Source organism: Marmota flaviventris, chromosome 15 (genome assembly GCF_047511675.1).
Source record: "Marmota flaviventris isolate mMarFla1 chromosome 15, mMarFla1.hap1, whole genome shotgun sequence".
NCBI classification, from domain to species: Eukaryota; Metazoa; Chordata; class Mammalia; order Rodentia; family Sciuridae; genus Marmota; species Marmota flaviventris.
In genome coordinates this window covers 60162102-60184410 of record NC_092512.1, presented here as the reverse complement: position 1 = coordinate 60184410, position 22309 = coordinate 60162102, and the positions used below count along the sequence as shown (strand labels likewise).

General features: G+C 37.3%; 1 protein-coding gene and 1 long non-coding RNA gene across 5 annotated transcripts in view; one reads left to right on the top strand and one right to left on the bottom strand.

Moving 5' to 3' along the window:
• Positions 1–1458: 1458 nt before the first annotated feature.
• Positions 1459–14813, bottom strand: LOC139702091 (uncharacterized). Its single transcript, XR_011704687.1, has 5 exons — positions 14770–14813; positions 13085–13194; positions 10580–11153; positions 6906–7165; positions 1459–2373 (listed from the first exon to the last, which is right to left on the bottom strand). It is a non-coding gene; the product is annotated as an uncharacterized lncRNA (long non-coding RNA).
• Positions 13979–22309, top strand: part of Kcnb2 (potassium voltage-gated channel subfamily B member 2) — a 393959-nt gene continuing 385628 nt past the window's right edge. Inside the window, exon 1 of one of the 4 annotated variants that reach the window (XM_071602296.1) lies at positions 13979–14042. The gene's annotated coding sequence lies outside the window, so the exon portion shown is untranslated. Of the gene's footprint in view, positions 14043–14458; positions 14535–14714; positions 14854–14960; positions 15543–22309 lie in introns of those variants that run through there. The other 3 variants (XM_071602297.1, XM_071602295.1, XM_027948746.2) reach the window with 3 other exon arrangements.

Genomic DNA, 22309 nt, shown 5'->3' with positions numbered 1-22309 from the left:
GTGGGGGGGATTGCTGTTGCTTTGCTTTTGTTTTTATTTGTTGTCTGTTGCTTTGTGTGTTCAGGGGAAAAGTGCTACTAAATCAATTCTACAATAAACCTACATATTCATCTCTTTACTGTACTTTTTTCCCTGTCAGATAAAATTCTAGAAGTGAGATTTATGAGCCAACTATCTAATAATGATTGCCAAGCTGGTTGCAGTAATAGTTGCAATATCTTATAGTCTCACCAAATGTGCATGAAAATGTCAATTTCATATATCTGAACTAACACTAGAAGTTGTCAATCTTCTTCATCTTTAACATTCTAAATCATTGCTACCCCCCGCACTTGTAATGTTGAGCATCTTTCTGTGTTTACTGGGAAAGTATTGCTTGTTGGTATTTTTGTACTTGTTAAAAATACTTAGATATCAGCTACATCGCTCAATCATTGATTCATGAACATTTATGAGGCAGCTACCAGGTGCCTGGGACTAAGATATTGAATGGACAATGGCAATCAAGATTCAGATGGCCACTTGGAGAAGCCAGCAGTCCTGTAGAGGGATACATTCAAGTGCGAGTGACATTTTAGGCACTGCAAGAGTCGTCTGTTTAAACAGAGCTCAGTGAGATGCTTTTGGAGACCCAGGAAGGTCTAGGGAATTGTAATGCAGCCTCACATGCTCCCACTCTTGCATCTGACAAACAAGTAGACATTTGACAGGTATATTTTGCTCCAGGGATCCATGTCAGAAAACAAGGCAAAGCAAGTAGAGGAAGGAATGTGTATAAAGGCTTGCAGATGTGTAAAGGGTAGATTAGTACTCAGGAATTGATGTGCAGGGGCGTAGGAGATCCAGAAAAGGTTGCCAATACAGAAGGAGAATAAGAATGAGGAATTTGAAGAGTCTGTGGAATATCCAACTGGTGACATTCCCTCTGCAGTTCCAGAAATTTATCTGGTGTGCTGAAGAATGGTCTCCAGTTAGAAATCTAGAATTGAGAATCGTCAACATAGAGAAGTTATTTGTCCTACTAATTACAGCCATGTTGAACTGCACCGAAGATCTGTCAGCAAAATGACTGGCCTCTAGCTGCTATTTTTTTTTTCAAGTTCTTATATCTTAGTTGTTTTTCAGGGTCCCTTTCCTTATTTTTAGTAGTCACTTCTTGATGCTATCAACCTTTATATTTATATATTTATATATATATATATATATATATATATATATATATATATATATATATATATATTAGAAATTAGTGGTTTATATTGTGTTTTTGGTATGTTTTCCAGGATAGAACTCAAATACATGGATTCTAGATCAATAAAACTTTACTGCTTATAGATTCAGATATAACTTCAGGGTTTTTAGTTATCTTCATTTTACAAATAAGCAATTCATGAATTTAAGTTTTAAAGAAAAGCTTTTAATCCAATGATTTACATTTTGATTTTAGAGATGCTCTAAGATGACTCTATAGTAGTTCTATTTCAATGGAATGCAGATGGTGTCCCAACTACTCAAGAAAACCCACCACTGACTTCTTAGTCAACTGAAAAATGTTTTGTAATCTCATTATTCCAAATTGTTCTGGTTTATGAATTCTAATATGATCTTGTAGTTTTTATTTGGCATTGCAACTTGCATTTTATTTTACACTATCCAAACAAGACATGCATGTGTTTGAAAAATCAAACAGAAGTGCATGTAATGAAGAGAGTCTGCTTCTCCAGCTTTCCCATCCACTGGTTTGCTCTTCAGGGGCAACCCTTTAAAAATGACTGCTTCTAATTCCTTCCCAGTACTTTAACAATCTCTTGACTTCTTCATCAATGTTCATTACTTATTGTTGTTTGCTGTTTTACAACATTTTTAGACAGTATTCATAATTGTCTGTGAATTGATTTTTAAATTGACAATTTAATGAACAATTCAAAGTGTATAATATTAGAAGTATGTAAATTTTGTTTCCTGCAGATCCGATGTCACTGTTGTGATGCTACTCAAACGAATTGTCCCTCCAATCAGGAATTGTTCCACCATATATCTTTACCATATTTTCAGATTTATCAAAATTCTCTGTAATTGTTTGAGTATGAGGTATCCTCAAGAAAACTCCAGTGTGAATGCAGGAGTGATAGGTGAAATGTTAGAACTGTAATGCAATCAGCCCATCTATGTTTGAATGGACTAACTGGATGGTAACTGATAGTTTAGCCAAGTATAGAATTCTAGATTGAAAGTAGTTTTTACTTAGAAATCTGAAGGTTTTTCTTGAGAAATTTGATGATAGCCTGATTCTCTTTTCATTTCTCTGGAAAGTTCCCAAGAGTTGGACATGTTTCCTTAAAGTAAGGCTGGTAAGGAGGCATTCCTGAAGACCTGAAAAATTAAAGATGGCCTTTTATTTTTTTTCAATAAAACATAAAGCTTAAAACTTAACTTACAGATATTTTTGATCTATTAAGAAATCTAAAGATTGGTTCCAGTATTTAAAAATAGTTCATTCCCATAACCTTCAGATCTCTGCAACTAATTGGCCTTGCATATTGCATTAAGCCAGGATCTTCCATACCTATTCCAATAAGGAGTCTAATTCTTCTGCAGGCAGTTCTTTTTATGCCATGTTATAACTTAGAAATAGTAAAGTCCTACCTCCTCATCAAGCACTATAGATCCGAGTATAAAAAATAGCATGGAAAATCATTAAATTAATCATTAACTGTAAAGACAAAAGCACTGTTGGGACCGATTTTATCAGGGGAGACTGCTCAATATCTTTTGATATTAGAATTTTAATTAAAAGTGATATGTGTTTCGATTTTTCATTTCCTTCACTTAAATGAGAAGACTACCAAGCCTGAAGGCTCAAACACAAACCAGAAATAATTAAAATATATAACAAGGGCTAGAATTTGGACCAAACTTTTTTTGCGTGTACAGCCTTATGCTAAGTTCATTTTCAGTAACTAGTAATAGTAGAACATTACAACCCAGGTATCCATAGCTTACTTCTGTATACAACACTGCTTCTGTATTATTTCCAGAGAAATATAATCTTCCCTGCCACTAGAAAATCAGTGATGAATACTCCTCAAATGATATCAAGAAATATGAACAATATTAATGATCATTACTTGTTTCTTAATTCAGTTTGCAATTTGTGGGCTGATTTCTGAATTTGTATTGAATTATCTTTGCTCCTTAAAACCAGGCAAGATCTGGGGCCTAATTACCTCCATATCCAACATCACAGCAGCCCAGACAACTCGGGTACTACTCTCATCTGTTCTCATACCTGAACACAGAAACCCAACTTTCCACATGGAGGTTTCCGTCATTGCCATTCCCTTGTTGGTCTTTAGGGCTCAGAGCAAAATGTGTGCTTTTGTTTTGCAACATTCTATTGAATTTTCTGCCTACTGGATTTAGTTTAACTTGATGTAATGTTATTACTTTTTTCCAGTATTCGATGTTGTATTATGCATTTAGTAAACAGTTAAATCACATTATTTTTGCTTTATGGAATTTCAGCCTGCTTTTGAAATCTGGCAGCACCGAGACCAGAAAAGGGAGAAAAGGACAAACAGCAGCTAAACAAGCCCATCTTACAGGGACCACTGCCTTTGGTACTGTTATTTTCTTTGTAGCTGCAGCTCTCTGTGAAATGTGATTCAATTCCATTATTATAATTAATTAAACTCCCATTCCACCATAAACAAAGACCTGTAGCTTCCTTTTTTTTTTTTTTTTTTGATACTGGGGATTGAACCCAGGGGCACTTAACCACTGAGCCACATATCCATCCCTTTTTTGTTTTTTATTTAGAGACAATGTCTTACTGAGTTGCCATAGGGCCTCACTAAGTTGCTAAGACTGGCTTTGAACTTGCAATCCTTCTGCTTCAGCCTCCTGAGCCACTGGGTCTACAAGCATGCACTACAGCCACTGATGAGTTACAAACCATATGGTATATCTCATCAAATCTAACTTTAGTAAACTATAATTTATGAAGAAGACTTGTTATGTTTTACATTGATGTGATACTTCATGTCTCATTAATTATATTTTACATATTTCATCTCACTTAATACTGAAAGAAATTCTATGAGCAGGGAATTATTAGTTCTCTTTTATAGATTTAAAAAAACAACAACAAAAGACAGAATTCAGGAAGGCAAAGGGATTTGCCTGTGATTATATAGCTGTTCACTGTCAAGGCCAGGACATTAGGGCAGACTTCTGAAACCAAGTCAGTTCCTTTGTAAATACCTAGTAACCACTCTGGTTGTTTCCATCATGGTACAATGGGAGCAAATGAAAAACAGAGCAATGGTTCACACAACTCTTTGTTCAAGTGTTTCAGCCTGTCTTATTGCAGACTGAGAAAAACAGTCTATAGCTTGACAATCGAGGTTATACACAGACAGGCACTAATTCACATTGTTAATCCCTTTACTCTCTGTTTCTCTTTTACTGTACTGGAGAGTGAACCCCATGGCCCATTACCACCGAATTGCATTCCTAGTCCTTTGTATTTTCTGAAGACAGAGTTTCAATAAATTGCCCAAGCTGGCCTTGAACTTGTGATCCTCTGGCCTCGGCCTCCTGAGTCTCTAGGATTACAGGCATGCCTCCACACCTAGCTCCTACATGATAACTTATGTGTGTTTTCACTGTGATGAGACTCAGCAACTTCTTTTCTAAGAAGTGTTAAAAGTTTAAATTGTTGGAACAGAGCGTGTTATCATTCTGATTTTCACCAAATTCCCACTGTGAGTGAGCTACTTGGAGGACACAGAGGGAAATAACTCACATTTATTGATTGCCTCTGTGATTGATATCTTTGCATATGCTATTTTAATTAACCTTTAAAATAATCTTTCAAAATGGGTTTATCCTTCTTTTTACAAAAGAGGAGCCTGTGAAATTGCCCATTCTCACAGCAATGTTTTAATCATATGCTGAGCTCTGTAGATGGTGTGATTGCAAACTGAGTGGTTTTAAATGTTTTCTCTACCAAAGTTCTTTCAGGATGTCAATCACACAGAGGAAACAGAGGACCTTTGAAACTTTCCATGGAAAGTAATTATGAGATAGTATTTAGTGTATATGTTATGAATCTAATAGATGTTCAGAGAGACTGTCTATTCCAAATGTTGCCGATTTCTAAAATAAATGAGTAGCAGATAATGTGTTATCGCTTAGGAGGCAACAACAGCTCTTCTGCCTATAGTAGTCAAGAAAGGCTTCAGGGAATAGGTGGAATTTAAGTTGGACTTTCTCAAAGTTCTGACTGATGGAGAAGGGAAGAAAGGGTATCTCCAGATAAGCATATTGTGCTATTGAAAGTGAAAAACTGACAAAGCACAGGTCTCTTTGTGGGACGTGGACTACAGGAACATGTGTGAGGAATGAGGGTGAAAACATAGGTATAGATAAATCATGGAAACATTATAACCTTGGGCTAATAGGTTGGGGATTTATTCAACAGGTAACAGGGAATCATCCTTAAACCCAGCTGTTATGTTTTTTAATCACCCAGGGCTGTTTTGGGAAGGTGATACGGGGAGAGAGTGCCTATTAGAGGGAACTGTGAATAGAAGTTAAAGTATGAAACTGTGTGTGTGTGTGTGTGTGTGTGTGTGTGTACACACACACATAAGTAGAGGTTTGAGACATTATGAAAGAAAAGTGAAGGCTTTTGGAGAAACCTTTGTAGAAGAAGCAAGTGGTAAGTTAAAATGGCTGCCAAAGCTCTGACACTGAGCAGTGAAAAGAAGGTGATTAAGAAGAATGATTCTGGGGCTGGGGTTGTGGCTCAGCAGTAAAGCACTCACCTAGCACGTGCAAGGCATTGGTGTTCGATCCTCAGCATCACATAAAAATAAATAAAATAAAGGTATTGTGTCCAACTACAATTTTAAAAAAAAGAGGAATTCTTTTGGAAGAATTAAGTTGAAGTGATAGTGGAAAGACCCAATATACAGTTGGAAATGCAACAGTAATTGAAATTATGAAGAAAATACAGCTTTGGAAGTCATTTGCATATAGATGAAGGTTCTTAGAGGCAGGCGATGGTGGTCACCAAGGGAGAAAAGGGGGAGAGGCATGAGAGCAGAGGGTGTGGTCAGCACTGCTCTGCTTTCCTAATTTTATCACTGACATACAACTTTCCAAGGAATAACCCAACTTGAGATAGAAATTGATTACATGTTTTTAGCTACTAAAACTGCAACTTTAGCTGTGACAGATATAAACTTGCTCATAAAATGTGATTGTGTGAAGGAAACAGGGAAGGAATGTCAAATAGGAAAAGTGAAAATGGCTAAGTCTACAAATTTCTTAGATAAAAATGCAGTACTTTATATAGAAATTGTATGCTCTGAAGTAGTCCAATAAATTTTCACTTAGACATAAGAATTATTAGAATTTTGATTCTTTACATCACAAATAGTTCCAAGATAAAGCAATAAGTACCCTGGTTTTTTAATAATGTTAATGTTTATTACCTGACATAACTGTATATTTTGAACATGAGGCCCCGAAATATATCATGTAATGAAGCTTATTATTTAAGGGATCAAAGAAGGTATCATATTTCTTTGCTTCTCCTTACATTGGAAAATATTATCAGGAAAAATATTTAATTTTTTTCTTGAGAGTATGAATAATATAATTCTTTACTATTACTTCTTTAAGTATTTGTTTCATTTTGCTTTATTTTCTTTGCAAAAGGGGCTTACAATATTTGATGACTAGAGAAGAACAATAGTTTATGATAATTTTTTATTTCATGAAGGTAGATAGTTTAAAATTAGAAGGTTTTGGAGGTTAAGGTGCTGCTCAGTGATTGGACTGTATGCTTAGCATGCACAAGGCCCTAGGTTTAATCTCCAGAATCGCATACTCACCCCTGTTAGTTATCTTTGATCTTTCTGTTTTATCACACTTAATATGCTGAATATAATCTTAATGTTACATCCATACATCCATCATCACTCAATGGACACTGTATTTCTGTATTTTCCTTTTCTTCTTCATTTATTCTAGTAGAACAATTCCCATTCTCCTGTTTAATTGTTTGTGTTACTCTTTTCCAATTCCTTTTCATCTGGCCACATTCTTCTGGTAATGAAGTGCACAGAGTCGACTGTAATTTTCCAGGTCAGATCTAAACAGAGTCATTTAAATGTCAACAGCCACATTTTTCAAATGGGGATGCCAGGAGTACTTTATAGCTCTGCAAGCCAAACAATAATATTATCTATGGGCACTCAAATCTCATGCTTCAGGGAGTAAACTGGAGAGTTTGTAAAGAGATAGAAAAGTGTTTCTTCCTTCCTCAGCATTAGCTATTTAACTAATTCAATTTATCTACTCTGATTTTTTTTTGTTAATTTCTTCTGCATTAGTTTTGATTTTTTTTGTTAATTTCTTCTGCATTAGTTTTCCTGTTCTATAGCTATTGATAATTGCCAAAGGCAATATAGCAAAATTACATAAGCCAATAATCTGGCAGTGTATTAAAAGTCTTGTGCCTGGAAACTCTCAAGTTTGTAGTTCTTAATAGGTGAATTTCATTTTGTATATTATATCTAAATATATTCTTCTCCAAACATAATTTCACAATATCCTCTATGGTACTCTTTGAATTTTTAAATAAATTTTGGGCATGGGCAAAATACCAAACTTTAAAGATACATCATAGGGATACAAGTGTTAGAAATATTTCAAATTAATGCAACTTATAATAAAAAAGATTATGGGATTACACTAGACTTATTTTGTGTCAACTGTTATTTATGACTACTGCATTCACTAATTTTAAAATATAAGAGAATGACACTCTGCTCTGTGTGTACCAGAGGTATCACAGGTAGCTGAACCCACCTACACCAATGATGTACATCTCCAGTTACCATATCAAGGTCTAGCTTTGGAGGTAAAAATGTATAGTGAAAGAGAAAATAGGAGAAATCTTCTGATTCAAGTAAGCTTTCATCCCTCTACTCCAATGAGCATTAACCACAGCAGGGATGTATTTTTTTGATTTTTAACCTGGAGAGTTTAATTTTCCATTGTACTCACACTTTCCCATGTGATGGAAAAGAATATGATAGGATGAGCCTTGGCTGATGAGAGCTCATGAAGATCTGTTTCTTTAGTGAAACAAATGTCTCCATCAACACAGTACTATGGGAAATGATTGATATCTGGGGCAGTTTGGGGACTTCTTGAATTGCAGGAGTGTAAAGTCAAATTAAACTGCCTTCATGCTAATTAGACTTGTTTAACAGGCTAACTTTCCATGTTTGATTCTCCTCTCCCATATCTGATTATAAGCAATATGATTAGCTAAAATGAAATTTGACAAATGCTAAAATCTGGCTAGTCTTATTTAGTTATGCATAGAGTAGATGTGGCAAGGCAGGTAAGAAATAGTCATTTACAGGTCTTATTAAAATTTTTTTAAAAATTTCTGTATTTTAAATTGTAATCAAAATCACTGGTTCTTGTATTCTAAAATACATACCAGTATTTGTTGAAATAAGTCTTCATTTTTTATTGAAAAGAACTAGATTATTAAACAGAACCAAATACAAAAAAAAATGTACATTGACAATATTTTACTTCAAGTACTATATAAAATGTGACAATAATATATATTATATGAAATAAAATATTGAATGAGTGCCATAATGATCATAGATATTAAATTCCATAACCCAACAATGTTAGTCGTAACTAAGCAACCTAAAGAGTGGCACTATTCAAATGTTTTCTCTGAGATGCGGATGTTAATTCACAATAAGGGGGTGGGCTAGGGAAGAAGAGAGGTACTTTGGGTTAGACAGAGGGCAGTGAAGGGAGGGGATAGGATAAGTAGAATGAATCGGGCATCATGATCCCACTTGCATATATGATTACATGACTGGTTTAACTCTACATCATGTACAATCAGAAGAATGAGAACTTATAGTCCATTCATGTATAATGTGTCAAAATGCCTTCTACTGTCATGTATAACTATCTAGAACAAAAATTTTAAAAAATTATTGAAAAAAATCATTCTTTCATCTCAATAGTACATTTTAGGTAATATGTGCTTATATTTGAGTTTGTAAGCGTTATATACATGATTATCAATCTTTACTTGTTATTCAGATCTATTCATTGTTAATGTTAAATGCTTTCCCAAAACTACTCTATTAAGTTATTGATATAATTTTAGTAAGTATACCATGCTAGAAAAACTATTTTTTATTTATCACAATAATGTGTTTTATTTAGATAAAACACTAAACCTATGTTAAGTGGTGGGAAATGGTAGTTTTCAGACTAGAGATCCTGGAAATTATCAATATTTCTACTTGATACTGCAGAGTAGATTCTGAAAGTCTGAGTGCTGACTACAAGGAGGACAGAGAAATATGGCAGAATTACTTTTTCATCACTTAGAATTCATATCCCATTTGGAAGTAGGTTTCTGTTGAACATACTGTCAGCTCAGGCTTCATCATCAGAAAGGAACAAAGGCACTGTTAAGAGTATCTGACACAATTTAAACCCAATTGCTTTGTTGAGTCCTATGTCCACATGGAAATTTCCCACAAAAGACTGGGCAACTAATTTAATCTTGCTTGTCATGGCTTTAATCTTGGCTTTTCACAGACAAGGTCCTTGCATGGCCAGAGACATATTATATTATTAAATCCACTTTTTGTTGATAATGATGTGAAATCTGGGGCTGAGAAAAATGCCCTTGGATTTGCTATGCAGCTCCTTCATTTGTGACCAGTTGCACAACGTCTACTGTGGGGGATTATTCCAGTCCCTTTTTTTCTTTTAAGCACAGACAGTGCTTTAAATGAACTCTGTTCCTAAGAGCACCTGAGCTATTGTGCTGATGGTATGTTTGTGATCTGGAGCTGTTTAGAACTTCTGGGTAGCCCATGGTCCACACAGGTACCTTCCCTTTGTAAGCCTGAAAGACTTCATTTTAGTCCCTGACAATGTGTCTCATCCCCAAGGTGCTCAGCTGGCAGGATCAAATTTGCAGAGGACAGACATGCAGATGACTGGTGAGCCATCAGATCACTATCAACCTATCTATTAGAATACAAAAGGCACATTTCCTATCTCCATCCCCTTTAGTACCATTTTAGGATTACCTATTTTCCTGAGGTAGGCTGTATTTGGCAACTACCACATTATCATAACTGTATTTCATTTTTAAAAATGAAAAATAATATTTTATACAAAATTTTCACATGAACTTGAGACAATCTGGTGAAACAGACAGAAAGATTTTACCAGTGTAGGGTGAAGTAGGCAGAAGATAGTTTAAAAGTTCAGGGACATACTGCTTTAGGTGAAATTCTAATTCTTTCATTTAACATATGATCTGGGACTAGTAATTTAAATTCTCTTGAGTTTGGTTACCTCCATTTTTAACTAAATAATAATAATAATAGTGTTTAACTTAAAGCGCTATCATTAGGATTAAATTATGATATTGGTAGCCAATACTTATAACAAATTTACTCTAATGTCCGACATGTCTTAAGGATTTGGTAAAACTTACTTGATACTACACAGCACAAATGCAAAAGAGAGATAAAACTCAGTTTTGATCAGGAATCCAATCCTTGCTCCACCATGCCCTAGAATAGCATATTAAAAATTTCAGAATCTAAGGAGTATATTTTTAAAATTTCTGCTTCCCTAGCCCCAGAAACTCCTCACCCTAAACTTCCCAATTTCTAAGACCAAGTCAGCCTGCTTAGACAATAATGACATCTGGAAGTATGTCTAGGGGTAAATTCAAACACAGTACTTATATTCACACTATTACATGGCAGAAAAAAAATGCTTTGTTCAAGCATCTGGCATTTTTCAAAAAGTTCATACTCAGAACAAGAACTATTTTAAAAAATACAAATACAGTCAGTCTGGAGCTTATCTCTAGCTTTAAATCTTCAAAGGACAGCCAAATCTGTCTCAACTAAATCCAAAAGAATCAATGAGATAGTACTTATCTCTTCAATGAAGAACACACAGACGGTTCATTTATTTTTCAAGCCTTCTCTGCAATGTGTGAGTGTAGGATTTCAGTGGCTGCTAAGATTCTGTGAATTGCTGAGAATGCCCAGGCTTTCCTACATTTTTATTTAGAAGAGAAAAAAGAGGGCATATTAAGTATAAGAATATGGCAAATTCTAGTTATCCTTCAGTGGTTGCTTTCTTACATCACAATAAAAAAAACAGAGTGGTATCTGCCCTTATTTGGGGTTGGGGGAAGACAGTCACAATCTATTTACAAATTGGTTTATAATTAGGAATGCAAAGTGTATCCTCTTGTGCTGATATTTGAGAAAGGTTAATATTCACCCATCTTTTGATATAAACAGGTTATACCAAATAAAACAAAAGCTACTTCCCAACTCAGAGTTAACTCTAGCTAGTTAATACAGATCCTTTCATAATGTACACGTACACACCCTCACACATATTTACATATATGTTTGTATATTTTCCCTTTAATGGGGTTCACATCATTTTTAACTACTCTTCCTTTTGAATTCACTTTTGTTTTTGTTTGATTTTCCTCAATATATTATAAGCTTCCTTCCATTTGACTTTTAAAAAAATCACATCAAATTCTCTTTTGCAAAACTTGCAAATTATTATCTTTATGCTTTTAACATTTTAAAAACGTTTGTCCTCTGCCTTTACCATTTTTTTCCAATCTATACTGACTTTCTCTGTAAATCAACTTGCTCATGCAAACTCAAACTTGATAAAGTGCAGCCAGTATAACTAGATTATACTTAATGTTTTTTCAAATATTACATTTAACAACAAAAAACCCCAAGAACCTATTATTTATACTTTATATTTTGTGTGTATCTATGTGTGTGTGTGTGTGTGTGTGTGTGTGTATTCGTACATACCCCTATATTGACATACGAGAGAAAACATTTTGCTTAAATTTATCTACTTAAATGCCTAAGGGTATTTCAGGTTAAACTTGTATTACAGTTATTTATCTTACGAAGTTTTATAAGGGAAACATTTTGACATACTAAACAGACATTTCTCCCCTTTAATATGATTTCATCATATCGTAAAATAAATCTGGGAAATTGAAATACAAGCACAGGGAACATTTCTATAAATCTCAATAAAGGTTAAAAAAAGATGAGTTAAGAAGCAATGTGAAAACATATCACACTTTCAGCTACATCATTTAAATTTTCCTTTGGAGAATAAATGAAGAAAATCCAAATTATATATACTAAGGCTATGGATGGAGCTGCATGATGATAATGAACACAAGTCTCTACTACCACGTGGAATTCAAGCTGTGCAGATGGAGAAACCTGCTATTTCAAACAATCTGTGTACAATGGGTTGTTCTCTAGAACTCATTTGGGCCATGAGTAACTTAGTAAGCAAAATTAAACTTTTCCCCCAGAGATTTTTTTTCTTACCATTGCATGCTCACAGACATGACTCAGGATTGATGGATGACTTACTCCTAGCTCCTTGCCTTCCAGAAATGGAGACAGCAGCATTTTATTTTACCTGACAGATAATTTACTCTTTTAACTAATGACCACTCATATAGTAGGCACAGATTCAGTTTTCTCAAATCTAATGGAAACTTAAGATAGAAAATTTTAGACAATACTTGTCAAATATTTCAATTACTACCAAGGTGATCAGTACTATTGATGTAGGGCTAATAAAGTAAGGGGATTTTCACCATGCCTAAACTTAGGAAAGGTATCATGCCATTTATATTTAGGCATAGTAAAAATAAGTCCTAAGAGATCTTTCTAGTCTTAAACTATTTTATAAATTCTGTTCATTAACAAATATTGAGTGCTTGACAAAAACTGCAAAATAAATGTTTAGTGGATGAATAGGTTATCTCTGAATCCACATGTGTGGCCTTGGGTAAGATGTAAGGAAAGCAAACAACAAAAGGTGTTGAGTTGGCCCTGAAGGAATTTACATTTTAAAATGGTAAGATATATACATGGGAAGTACATGTATGCTATAAGAAGCAGAAGGTGACCCATACCTTTTAAGAGAGCTGAGACAATGTGCTGGAGATATCAAAGGGGAATGGTCACAAAATAGGCAAAATGTGAAGTGGGCCTTGGAAGGGCTGCAATGATTTGGACCTGGGACCTGGAAAGAAACATTCCAGAAAGAGAAAAATACTTGCATGCAATGGCATAGAAGTAGGCCAGTAGGGAATGGAAAAGCTGGGAACATTGGTGAATAGGGAAATGATTATCTTAAGGGTTGTATTTGGGGCGGTCATCTGCAGGAGAGGATGGAAACTGTATGGGAGGATGGAAAGACTGGAGGTGAAGGAATGGGCTTTCTGCAATTCCCTGGAAGTGCAGAGCTGAAGCTTGGAAACTGGCTAGGACTGTATTAAGGTGTGGAAATCTGGGTGATCTCATCCCAGTGTTCCTTCTCCACACGCCCAGAGAAGTGCAGAGGGCAAGGCAGGTTCTTGTTGAAGTGTGACAGTATCAGAAAGGTCAATTTCCATACTACAACCCAACATCTGACACTTCAAAAAGATCACTGAACACAAGGTAGGTTCATGGGGAGGCAGGAAGTCCACTTTTTGTAGGAAATCCAAGAGGACAGTACATCCCAGTACAGATGACAACTAGAGCAAAAGCAAAGATTAAATGGGATATATTTAAAACTAAATGTGTTTGAAACTTCTTCAACTGCCATCTTTCTTGATTTACAGAAATTCTTAAGTATCAGATTGAAATATATTATCATGGCCAGCATTCTTTTTGAAAGGGTGTTTTAAGCTACTTTGTTTTCCTGAAAGCCCTGCAACTATACAGGCTGTCTTTATTTCCACCTGTCAGGAACCTTGGTTAGGAACCTGTTTGGCCCCGTCATTATTGTTCAGGTTCATTGTCTTTCCTGCGTCCTGAAGGTGGGGAAGGGTCTGTGTGTTCACCATGCAGCTTCACTAGGAGGAACTTGGCATAGTTTTCCAGCTGGTAAGTAGATGGCTAAAGAAAGCAAGCAAGGTATGAACAGCGCCCCCGTGGGAAGCAAGAGTTAAGGCTGCCACCGACCCGGCTTTACCCTCAAACCCAGAAAAGCGGGGTTACCCGGGGCTAGTGATGGCCCCCAAGTGGAGCTGGATGTGCCCGGAGGAAAGTCAGATCTTATCTGCACTCCTCATTATTCCCGCAGCTCCTTTTCCGGGAAAATACTCCTGGTCCCATCATTCAGGAGTCATGTGTCCTGGCCCCAGTTCCCCGGGATCGGGGTCGAGCAGTATGCCCAGGGTCATGGCCGTTTAGGGGTCGGGCGGCGGGAGAGCTCCGTAGTTGGAAGCAGAAGGGCCGAGGGAATCCCGCGAAGCTGCCGGAGCGCGTCTCGGCGGGGCATCCCAGGGCTTTCCCGGCCGCCGAGCTTTCGGGCAGCCTCGGGGCTGCGGACCGTCTCTCCAGGAGCGGCCGGTTGAAAGCCGCAGAGCGAAGCAGGTGGGCGTAAAGACTGGCCCGGGGTCGGAGAGCGCGGAGGGCGAGCGGGAGCAAAGGGAGTTGCCCGCCGAGGTGTGGGCGGCGCCCACTCTCCCGCGCCCCGGCCGCGCCCTGGGCATGGGGGCGCTGTCCCTGGCTGAGCGCACAGCTCCAACGCCGCGAGGCCGAGCGAACCCGGCGTCTCCAAAGGTGCCCAGCGGACAGCACAGCCTAGCCACCCTGCCCCGCTGCCCACCTTGAGAGCCGCGAACGCCGAGGAGGAGGAGGAGGGGGTGGCAGAGAAAGCGGAGGTGGAAGCGACGGCCGCTCCAGCCCGCGGGTGCGCGGAGCGCGGGAGGCGGAGCGGGAGGCTGAGCGGGAGGCTGGGGCGGCCGCGGGCGAGTGTGCGCGCCGGGCTGGCGAGCTGCGGGGCGGGGGACCGGCGCCCCCGAGCGCCCCGCCTCGCCTCCCGCGCGCAGCCTCTCGCTGCTCCTGCACAGACACACACCCACCAAGCACCCACCACCCGCCGCCCCCGCCGGCCGCCGCCGCCGTGCCTCGGGCAGCCGGAGCGAGCGGCAACTCCCGGGCTGGCGCGACTCGCCTTTCCGGCTCCTTCCGCGCGGCGAGCTCAGCCCCGCTCGATTTTTCCTTCTCTTTTCCAGCCCTCTCTTGTCTGGGCGGCGGCAGGCCGATGGGGACCCCACGCGGGGAAGGGGGTGAAGATCGATGAAGATTATTGTTCTTTTTAAGGATGCCTTAGCTTCCTCCCGCCGCCTCTCCTTTGAGCCTTGCTACTAGAGACTGTGAGCCAGAGTCAGGGATGTAAAGAGAGGGGGAAAACCGCCAGGAGCTCCAGCCAGCCGGGGAGACCCTCCTCTCTGTGGAGGGGAGGGGGATTTCCAGCGACAGATCATTGGCGAAGGGGACCGTCGCAGGGAGAGGAGCCCCGGAGGGAGCGGGGAATCCCACAGCCCTTTGTGGCGCCCGAGCCCGTGCCGCCTGCTGAGAGGGGTCTGTGGGAGCTAGGTAAGTGGCGGGGGCATTGCTGCTTCCCGAAGGGGTCTTCCTTTAAAAATGAATCATCGCTGCAACCTAGCCAGACTTGAGTTGCTAAAGGAATTGGAAACTGCCATATGGCGCCGAGTGGACTTACACACAAAGCTGACTTAGCCCTGACAGGGTTATTAATGTAAGGCTCCTTCCCGGTGGGGAAGGCACGCAAGTGTTAGCCCCTGGAAAGCTTCCTAGCAGCCTGACTGGGAAGGGATGAGAAATGTTATTTCTAGGAGATGAGCTCTTGTTGCCTTCTGTTCATTTGTTGGTAAATGCCATACTCACATGCACACACTTGTGGGACCGGATTTAGGGAGTGTGATGTCTCTGGTGTATGAACAGTTCTCAGAACCGAGATATGCATGCATTTTATTTCTCAAGCGGTCGCGGTCTCTGTTCTGTAGCACGAATCCTGAGAGGGAGGACAGGTCTCTAAGGAGAAAGCTTCATGGCTGTTTCCAACACACTCTGCTAGGGGACTTGAGAATACAGTTGCCCTGAATGGCACCAAAAGACACCCTCCATTTGCCTCATCATTTGCTGCCAATATTTAATGACTTTTCTCAAATAGTATGCTGCCATCCATTTTCTCAAATTATGAGCATTTATGTGTATCCATTCATAAAAATTGTCAGTGTGCAGTATGCACAAACATGCCATTTATGCAACATTTATGACTGCACAAGTGTTTTTACAATAAATAATAATAAATACAAGATCACACTGGAACAGTTTAGTATGTACAGATGTGCACTGGGTTCACTTCACGCAGGTTCAACATCCCTTCTAATCAAGTTATGCAATAATGTCAATATTTGAAATAGAATTTCACATTTCTATTTTTTCATTGATTTGGGTCTTGAATTTTGTAGGGAATCTGATATTGTTAAGCCCAGGTCAAAGGAAAAGTAAGCATTTTAGGGTTATTGTTTTAAAATGTTTAGTATTGTGTGGGACAGAGGTCTCTTGTTTATTTACCAATAACATCAATCAGGATATTACATTTCATAGGGCAAGCAAAAAGTAGATTTCTGTCCAAGATCTAAAGTCTTACTTCTCTGTGTTGAATAACTTTCAGGAAAGATTTTAAAAAGAGGGTAACATCATAATAAAGTTTTTTTTTTTTTTTAAGTAATTCTTTAGGGATTGTGTATGTGGATGGATGTGTGGGTGCGTGTGAGTGTGTGTGTATTAATAAATGCAAAGTTATCCAAAGCTTAACTTGTAATACATGAATTAAAACTACAGACATCTAGACTAGAATTGTTTGTTCTAAAGTTAACCAGAACTTAAACAGTTCAGTAATTTGGCACATCATGCATGTGTATGTGCATTTAATTGCTACTTGAAGTGTTTTTAACATAGGACACGAGTAAAGTGCTTCCTTGTATGGCAACATAGGCTTTCTGAGAAGTATCCTCAGCACCTGAAAGAGTTAATATGCTCCCATAAAGCAAATCCTGTAATCTCCTTCCTCATTGGGTTGCACTGGGTTCAAACCCCTTGTTTACCAACTAGGATTCTATCTAATATGCTCTTCTACCTTCTCTGGCACTAGTCAGACTTTTGGAGAAAGGAATGAATCACTTGGCAGTTCTTTTTGGTTTCTTCCTCCTTTCACCTTCACCTTTCCTACAATTCCCAAATATCCCTCATACACAAATTCATAGGCACTGACCCCAGGAAATCACTCTACTGTCTGGTGTGTTGAGTGTTCTGCTACTCATATCATCGTCCTTTCTCTTGGTTTTTTCTTTTTTTGAGGATCAATCATGTATCAGAACTGTTTCCAAATTCACTTTTCTTCAAATCTCGTAGTTCGTTTTTTTCAAGCCTAGTGTTTTCTGAATATTCAGATGGGATCAGTAGAAATTATTATTTTATCCAGTGCTTTCTCCTAGGCTTTTAAAACTTCCTTGTTGATGCCCTGGGATGACTATGAACACCGCCTGCCCACCAGCCTGCCCTTTTAATTTTAAGGAAGGTTATAAAAATGAGACTGCTAGGGAAAAAAATGGCAGGATATGGTTAGAGCACTGAAAAAAATATTTTTTTCTTGAATTTTTCTAGAAAAATCTGAAATGACTTTTCTAGAGAGACTAGTATATGTGTGTGTATGTGTGTGTATAAACATATATTCAAAGTAGTTAAAATTACTCGTAACATCTAGGAAACCTGTAAGATAGTCCCTTAATGTATTTTTAAATTAGTTCCTTTGAAATTTGTTATCTCTCAGAGACTAATTCCTAAGGAAAATCCTTACACTTAATGTAAAATACTTCAGGTGCTTTCTAAGGTAAATAAATAAGGTTAAGATATTCTATTTATTTCAGAAGGTAATATTATTATAGATTTGCTTATATTCACCAAGTGGAGTTTGCATACAAGCATGATACCCATTATTTTCTTGAGGACTTCAGAGGAGCAGAAAGTACAAATGTGTTATATGTGAGATTTTTTTTAAGTTCAGAGTGGTTTTTTTTTGTTGTTGTTTGTTTGTTTTTTTAAGGTAAGACTTTATGGCCTTGTTACTCCCAAAGTGATAAAATAAACTTTATAGAGCAGAGCAGTCTTAAATTTTGTAGTCACATACTACAAGTATCTTCATAGTTTAGATCTATAGCCCATTCTTTTTTATTGCTTATTTCCTCCCTGTTCTTTTTATATATATATTTCCCCCAGCTCTTTACAGAGAATACAGTTTGTGAGGCAGAATATAAAGTGTGGAAGACCAGGGGCCTCTTGGCCAATGAAAGCCAAACCCTCCCTCCTATGTAATCTTAAAAGAGTGCCTGTTGCCATAGGTTGAATCATATCTGTCTTTACCATCTCATTTAATGTCACTAACACATTCATTTATTCATTTCCTGCTTATTAAATATGTATAAGGAGAAGAGTGCGTAACTAGAAAGTAATACATACAAAAGGTACAGAACACAGTTCTTGTACTCAAGGATTTTTTTATAATGTAGAGTCCAATAAAAAAAGCACCTTTAATTACTAACTGAAGAATCACAGTCATCATTCAAAATGAGAGATCTCTTGCATACAGAAGTACATTAAACAATTTCATACTTAAAAGGTTAATTAATACAAATTCATGAAGAGGATCATAAAAATTTGTTATAGGCTATGGAATTTAGAAATTATTAGGAAACATCATTAACAACAACAATACTAAAAATTTTGCTAAAATATCTAATTTTAGATTTAAGGTAAATTGGAATATTATCATATAAATCATAATATTTATATTATTATACTTATATAAATAAAATAATGATTGTAGCCAACATTTACTTGAGCCAAGTGCTGTTTTAAGCATTTTACAAAGGTTAATATTTTTCATACCCACAACTTATGAGGAAGTTATCACAATACTCTTCGTTATACAGACATGAAAACGAATGCTCAAAGACTTTGCTTAACTGTCTAAAGTCACATAGGATGTAAATGGTAAAGCCCAGCTTGAACTCAGTTGTTCTGGCTCCACTTGAACCAGTATGATCTTAGGAAGTATTAAGAACCACGATCCCAGGCAGAACAAGAAAATATACTTGCAGTGCCTAAATTTATTTGGAGCTGTATCTTCCCACTAACGAATGGCATGGTTGTTATTACAGGGGAAAGGCAAAAAGTAAGGACTTTCCTGAAGTAAGAGAAAATTGCTAGGTTCTAATCATGAATTTGAAATAAGGTAATTAGTTAGAGGCCAATTTTTAAATGTGAATGAGATTTGCATCAGAATGATAACACATTAAAGAGTATTATCCTTACAGTGACCACATGGAAAGTGAGACTGGCTGATATAGATGATCTATATGGTAAATTTCTAATGATAGCTTATTTTCATATCTAGGATTTTTTTAAAGTTTTGTGAATTTTTTGAACATATTAAAATATTTTTAGAATTAGATACTCATGTTTTTAAAGAAAAAAGGTATTATCCCCATTGTTTTACTCTGGTAAAATGTAATCCTAGTATTATAATGGAAATTGAATATATAGTGACCTAACAGATTTACCTTCTAGTATATTTTTCAATGTATTTATTTTATTCAGGGGCAGATAACTATAATACAATCACAAAAGTCATTTTGTGATTTTTATCAAAACAATTTACATAATATTTGAGTTCTTTCTAAATAACTCTTGCCTTTTTGTATTTGAAAAATGCCATCTGCATTTTAATTTTAATCTGATTAAATAGTGCCTACAGGATGTGATTGAGCCAAATGTTTAGATACATCATCAGGATTAACTGACATTTTTATTTTTTGCACAGGTTTTAGATCTCATGGGCTAAGTAGCATTGTATAGCCACTCTCAACCTACAGTTGGCTCATATAACAGTTCACTTTAAAATTTGCAAATACTTCTCCATAAAAACAATGTTCTAAATCATGATCAGGTCCTCAGACCAATTTACCAAAGTCCTTTCAATCAATGATATACCGTTAGTGCTAAAAAACCTGACTATTATGCTACATTCCTGGGGAATCATTTGATTTAAATACTGTTTATTGACTTCCTGAGTGTGTGAGACTCTTTAGGGATATGGAGATGGATACAGTACTGTCTAGGCCCACAGGAGAAAAGAAAATGGGGGGAGAGTTATAGACAACTCAGACATTAGGCAGATTGAAGAAAGCATTATAAGACTGGTATAAGCAAAATGTTAAATAATTGATTCAGAGTTCTATCCTGAGAGCCAGGAACTGCATATCCCCTAAAGGATTCTCATTTGGTATTTCATCCTAAAGGTGTCTACTGAGCTCCTCCTCTGTGCCAAGCCTTAAGCTAGTTGTTAGAGGCATAAATATGAATAAGACATCATGTACTCACATCCTATAAGCATAGACAAATAAATTCTGACAAAATATCATAAATGTTATTGGTGGATTGGTATGACAGTTCAACCGAGTAGTTTTATAACAGAAGGACCCCAAGAGTAAGAAAAATACAGTTGCTTTGAGTTCCTGGAATTATTTAGAGCCATGATTCTGTACTCAGTCAGATGCATGCCCCCCTTTTTATAAGCAGTATTTTAAATGTCCCTTCTGTTTTTCTGAAATGATATTTATAGATGATATAATCTATCTACACATATAATATTTTGAAAATCAATATAATTACCCCATCTGTAATAGAAGAAAATAAAGGAAAAGTAGCTGTAGAGAAGATAATAGGCATGTCAATACACATAAACTTAGGTATAACTACACTAGAGGACGTAGTAAAATAAATGCTTGCTCCTGAAAATATATAAGTTCTGATAAGAAGATAATTTGGGAAACAATAAGATAAAAAAATAAGTTTGGATAAGAAAATAATGTTCTATTCAGTATGTGTGATACTTTGTATATTTGGTATTTTTAAGTAAGAGTGAAATATATTCCATTGAGTGTAACAGTTACAATTGCAAACAGATGTGGGTGTGCTATAGTAATGAATCAGTTAACACAGAGTATCATTATACTTTCCAAAATGGTGAACAAATCTTGGTGAAGTTCCTAAAAAAATTCCTGTATAAAATATGTTTTGTACAATAGGGTTAGGATTTATTCATGTAGGTGGATGTCTGATGTTATAGAGCACACAGGATTTCCACAAACATGGCAGGATTTCCTGCATTCCTGGACCTTGCCCTCCAAATACATCACAACCTCAGAAAACTCATTCAGAGCAGACTGTATTAATCCCATTCAGCAGCACTGATTATGGGATTATGGCTATATTTCTCTCATTGAAAGAAGCCAATCCAATCCTAATGCATGACTGGCTGATTTGAAAAAAAGCAGTACTCCCTGAAGTTTTTAGTAAAAAGGCAAGTTTGGTGGCTGACTAAATAACAAACAATATAAACAGCAATAAAATCAAACTATGTAGATCGCTAAACATTGGCGACATCCTAATAGTAGGCACAATGTATAAGGCTGACTGATAGAGATGATCTGATCATAACTGTCAGAGTTTCATTTTCTACGTAGGAGTGTCAGACAAGACTTCACAGATGAAGTGACATCTAAGCTCGTTTTTAAGAGATGAGTAAGCATTCTCCATGCAGAAAAGGAGGCAGATGGAGCCCATTCTAGGCAGAGGGAACAGCATTTGCAAACCAATGTCATAAAAAGGTCTGGGCTGGTGATTGGGGCTCAGCATTGCAGTTGTAGGAAAATGATGGGAGATGAGGCTGAAGAAGAAGATTGAGGATTAGATGGAAAAGTTGTTGTGTTCCTTCCTGAGTCATTTGGACTTTATTCTGTTGGACAGACAGTCCAGAGTCAACTTGCAATTTTTAAAAAAGTGACATAATTTATTTTTAGAGCCAATCTGAACCAGCATGAGAGGGTGGACTATAAAAGGAGAAATGATGGATACCTTGGAGAATATTTAGGGGTCTGTTGTGAAATACAGGTAGGATAAGGTCCACAGCTTACTCTAAACAGGGATAATGAAGAAGGGAAAGTGGATTTGGATTCTGCATGGCCAACACTTGTAGTCTAAGTGTCTTTCAGTGTTCCAGCTCTTAACAAGAGCCACAAGCCATAATAGGAAGTATTCGCCTCACATTTTTTTTTTTTTTAATTCAAGGTAACTTGGTCTTCTGTGATAGAGTTCCCTGATTCAGTAGTTAAAAAAGTAGATGTTGGGCTGGGGTTGTAGCTCAGTGGCAGAGCTCTTGCCTAGTATGAGTGAGGCACTGGGTTTGAGCCTTAGCATTACATAAAAATTTTAAA